Here is a 5780-nt window from a genome sequence, read left to right as displayed (position 1 = left end):
TGTACAGTGCGAGCTGAAAATGCATTTTCAGCACTAAAAAACCAAACTTTTATAACAGCTAAACCAAACGTTTCCAATGTAAATTTCCACCTTTATATAGTGTAAAAAGACATCCTGAAGCCTGGGCAGTCATTAATTTGATTGTCCAGTATTTCCCTTATGAGATAATGCCTCACATAGCAAATGTGTACAGCGCGAGCTGAAAATGCATTTACAGCACTAAAAAAACAAACTTTTATAACAGGTAAACCAAACGTTTCCAATGTAAATTTCCACATTTATAGAGTGTAAAAATGCATCCTGAAGCCTGGGAAGTCATTAATTTGATTGTCCAGTATTTCCCTTATGAGATAATGCCTCACATAGCAAATGTGTACAGTGCGAGCTGAAAATGCATTTTCAGCACTAAAAAACCAAACTTTTATAACAGCTAAACCAAACGTTTCCAATGTAAATTTCCACCTTTATATAGTGTAAAAAGACATCCTGAAGCCTGGGCAGTCATTAATTTGATTGTCCAATATTTCCCTTATGAGATAATGCCTCTCATAGCAAATGTGTACAGCGCGAGCTGAAAATGCATTTACAGCACTAAAAAACCAAACTTTTATAACAGCTAAACCAAACGTTTCCAATGTAAATTTCCACCTTTATATAGTGTAAAAAGACATCCTGAAGCCTGGGCAGTCATTAATTTGATTGTCCAATATTTCCCTTATGAGATAATGCCTCTCATAGCAAATGTGTACAGCGCGAGCTGAAAATGCATTTACAGCACTAAAAAAACAAACTTTTATAACAGCTAAACCAAACGTTTCCAATGTAAATTTCCACCTTTATATAGTGTAGAAAGGCATCCTGAAGCCTGGAAAGTCATTAATTTGATTGTCCAGTATTTCCTTCATGAGATATTGCAACACTTAGAAAAAGTGTACAGCGCCAGCAGACAATGAATTTTCAGCACTAAAAAAACGAAACTTCATTAACAGCTAAACTAAATGTTTCCAATGTAAATTTCCACCTTTATATAGTGTAAAAAGACATCCTGAAGCCTGGGCAGTCATTAATTTGATTGTCCAATATTTCCCTTATGAGATAATGCCTCTCATAGCAAATGTGTACAGCGCGAGCTGAAAATGCATTTACAGCACTAAAAAACCAAACTTTTATAACAGCTAAACCAAACGTTTCCAATGTAAATTTCCACCTTTATATAGTGTAAAAAGGCATCCTGAAGCCTGGAAAGTCTTTAATTTGATTGTCCAGTATTTCCTTCATGAGATATTGCAACACTTAGAAAAAGTGTACAGCGCCAGCAGACAATGAATTTCCAGCACTAAAAAAACGAAACTTCATTAACAGCTAAACTAAACGTTTCCAATGTAAATTTCCACCTTTATATAGTGTAAAAAGACATCCTGAAGCCTGGGCAGTCATTAATTTGATTGTCCAATATTTCCCTTATGAGATAATGCCTCTCATAGCAAATGTGTACAGCGCGAGCTGAAAATGCATTTACAGCACTAAAAAACCAAACTTTTATAACAGCTAAACCAAACGTTTCCAATGTAAATTTCCACCTTTATATAGTGTAGAAAGGCATCCTGAAGCCTGGAAAGTCATTAATTTGATTGTCCAGTATTTCCTTCATGAGATATTGCAACACTTAGAAAAAGTGTACAGCGCCAGCAGACAATGAATTTTCAGCACTAAAAAAACGAAACTTCATTAACAGCTAAACCAAACGTTTCCAATGTAAATTTCCACATTTATAGAGTGTAAAAAGGCATCCTGAAGCCTGGGAAGTCATTAATTTGATTGTCCAGTATTTCCCTTATGAGATAATGCCTCACATAGCAAATGTGTACAGTGCGAGCTGAAAATGCATTTTCAGCACTAAAAAACCAAACTTTTATAACAGCTAAATCAAACGTTTCCAATGTAAATTTCCACCTTTATATAGTGTAAAAAGACATCCTGAAGCCTGGGCAGTCATTAATTTGATTGTCCAGTATTTCCCTTATGAGATAATGCCTCACATAGCAAATGTGTACAGCGCGAGCTGAAAATGCATTTACAGCACTAAAAAAACAAACTTTTATAACAGCTAAACCAAACGTTTCCAATGTAAATTTCCACATTTATAGAGTGTAAAAATGCATCCTGAAGCCTGGGAAGTCATTAATTTGATTGTCCAGTATTTCCCTTATGAGATAATGCCTCACATAGCAAATGTGTACAGTGCGAGCTGAAAATGCATTTTCAGCACTAAAAAACCAAACTTTTATAACAGCTAAACCAAACGTTTCCAATGTAAATTTCCACCTTTATATAGTGTAAAAAGACATCCTGAAGCCTGGGCAGTCATTAATTTGATTGTCCAATATTTCCCTTATGAGATAATGCCTCTCATAGCAAATGTGTACAGCGCGAGCTGAAAATGCATTTACAGCACTAAAAAACCAAACTTTTATAACAGCTAAACCAAACGTTTCCAATGTAAATTTCCACCTTTATATAGTGTAGAAAGGCATCCTGAAGCCTGGAAAGTCATTAATTTGATTGTCCAGTATTTCCTTCATGAGATATTGCAACACTTAGAAAAAGTGTACAGCGCCAGTAGACAATGAATTTTCAGCACTAAAAAAACGAAACTTCATTAACAGCTAAACTAAACGTTTCCAATGTAAATTTCCACCTTTATATAGTGTAAAAAGACATCCTGAAGCCTGGGCAGTCATTAATTTGATTGTCCAATATTTCCCTTATGAGATAATGCCTCTCATAGCAAATGTGTACAGCGCGAGCTGAAAATGCATTTACAGCACTAAAACACCAAACTTTTATAACAGCTAAACCAAACGTTTCCAATGTAAATTTCCACCTTTATATAGTGTAGAAAGGCATCCTGGAGCCTGGAAAGTCATTAATTTGATTGTCCAGTATTTCCTTCATGAGATATTGCAACACTTAGAAAAAGTGTACAGCGCCAGCAGACAATGAATTTTCAGCACTAAAAAAACCAAACTTTTATAACAGCTAAACCAAACGTTTCCAATGTAAATTTCCACCTTTATATAGTGTAAAAAGACATCCTGAAGCCTGGGCAGTCATTAATTTGATTGTCCAGTATTTCCCTTATGAGATAATGCCTCACATAGCAAATGTGTACAGCGCGAGCTGAAAATGCATTTACAGCACTAAAAAAACAAACTTTTATAACAGCTAAACCAAACGTTTCCAATGTAAATTTCCACCTTTATATAGTGTAGAAAGGCATCCTGAAGCCTGGAAAGTCATTAATTTGATTGTCCAGTATTTCCTACATGAGATATTGCAAAACTTAGAAAAAGTGTACAGCGCCAGCAGACAATGAATTTTCAGCACTAAAAAAACGAAACTTCATTAACAGCTAAACCAAACGTTTCCAATGTAAATTTCCACATTTATAGAGTGTAAAAAGGCATCCTGAAGCCTGGGAAGTCATTAATTTGATTGTCCAGTATTTCCCTTATGAGATAATGCCTCACATAGCAAATGTGTACAGTGCGAGCTGAAAATGCATTTTCAGCACTAAAAAACCAAACTTATATAACACCTAAACCAAACGTTTCCAATGTAAATTTCCACCTTTATATAGTGTAAAAAGACATCCTGAAGCCTGGGCAGTCATTAATTTGATTGTCCAATATTTCCCTTATGAGATAATGCCTCTCATAGCAAATGTGTACAGCGCGAGCTGAAAATGCATTTACAGCACTAAAAAACCAAACTTTTATAACAGCTAAACCAAACGTTTCCAATGTAAATTTCCACCTTTATATAGTGTAAAAAGACATCCTGAAGCCTGGGCAGTCATTAATTTGATTGTCCAATATTTCCCTTATGAGATAATGCCTCTCATAGCAAATGTGTACAGCGCGAGCTGAAAATGCATTTTCAGCACTAAAAAACCAAACTTTTATAACAGCTAAACCAAACGTTTCAAATGTAAATTTCCACCTTTATATAGTGTAAAAGGACATCCTGAAGCCTGGGCAGTCATTAATTTGATTGTCCAATATTTCCCTTATGAGATAATGCCTCTCATAGCAAATGTGTACAGCGCGAGCTGAAAATGCATTTACAGCACTAAAAAACCAAACTTTTATAACAGCTAAACCAAACGTTTCCAATGTAAATTTCCACCTTTATATAGTGTAGAAAGGCATCCTGAAGCCTGGAAAGTCATTAATTTGATTGTCCAGTATTTCCTTCATGAGATATTGCAACACTTAGAAAAAGTGTACAGCGCCAGCAGACAATGAATTTTCAGTTCTAAAAAAACGAAACTTCATTAACAGCTAAACCAAACGTTTCCAATGTAAATTTCCACATTTATAGAGTGTAAAAAGGCATCCTGAAGCCTGGGAAGTCATTAATTTGAATGTCCAGTATTTCCCTTATGAGATAATGCCTCACATAGCAAATGTGTACAGTGCGAGCTGAAAATGCATTTACAGCACTAAAAAAACAAACTTTTATAACAGCTAAACCAAACGTTTCCAATGTAAATTTCCACCTTTATATAGTGTAGAAAGGCATCCTGAAGCCTGGAAAGTCATTAATTTGATTGTCCAGTATTTCCTTCATGAGATATCGCAACACTTAGAAAAAGTGTACAGCGCCAGCAGACAATGAATTTTCAGCACTAAATAAACGAAACTTCATTAACAGCTAAAGTAAACGTTTCCAATGTAAATTTCCACCTTTATATAGTGTAAAAAGACATCCTGAAGCCTGGGCAGTCATTAATTTGATTGTCCAATATTTCCCTTATGAGATAATGCCTCTCATAGCAAATGTGTACAGTGCGAGCTGAAAATGCATTTACAGCACTAAAAAAACAAACTTTTATAACAGCTAAACCAAACGTTTCCAATTTAAATTTCCACCATTATATAGTGTAGAAAGGCATCCTGAAGCCTGGAAAGTCATTAATTTGATTGTCCAGTATTTCCTTCATGAGATATTGCAACACTTAGAAAAAGTGTACAGCGCCAGCAGACAATGAATTTTCAGCACTAAAAAAACGAAACTTCATTAACAGCTAAACCAAACGTTTCCAATGTAAATTTCCACATTTATAGAGTGTAAAAAGGCATCCTGAAGCCTGGGAAGTCATTAATTTGATTGTCCAGTATTTCCCTTATGAGATAATGCCTCACATAGCAAATGTGTACAGTGCGAGCTGAAAATGCATTTTCAGCACTAAAAAACCAAACTTATATAACACCTAAACCAAACGTTTCCAATGTAAGTTTCCACCTTTATATAGTGTAAAAAGACATCCTGAAGCCTGGGCAGTCATTAATTTGATTGTCCAATATTTCCCTGATGAGATAATGCCTCTCATAGCAAATGTGTACAGCGCGAGCTGAAAATGCATTTACAGCACTAAAAAAACCAAACTTTTATAACAGCTAAACCAAACGTTTCCAATGTAAATTTCCACCTTTATATAGTGTAGAAAGGCATCCTGAAGCCTGGAAAGTCATTAATTTGATTGTCCAGTATTTCCTTCATGAGATATTGCAACATTTAGAAAAAGTGTACAGCGCCAGCAGACAATGAATTTTCAGCACTAAAAAAACGAAACTTCATTAACAGCTAAACTAAACGTTTCCAATGTAAATTTCCACCTTTATATAGTGTAAAAAGACATCCTGAAGCCCGGGCAGCCATTAATTTGATTGTCCAATATTTCCCTTATGAGATAATGCCTCTCATAGCAAATGTGT

This window comes from Idiotropiscis lumnitzeri, unplaced genomic scaffold (genome assembly GCF_059441095.1).
Source record: "Idiotropiscis lumnitzeri isolate Australia: NSW breed Sydney's pygmy pipehorse unplaced genomic scaffold, RoL_Ilum_1.0 HiC_scaffold_86, whole genome shotgun sequence".
NCBI classification, from domain to species: Eukaryota; Metazoa; Chordata; class Actinopteri; order Syngnathiformes; family Syngnathidae; genus Idiotropiscis; species Idiotropiscis lumnitzeri.
This window is presented reverse-complemented; position numbering follows the sequence as displayed.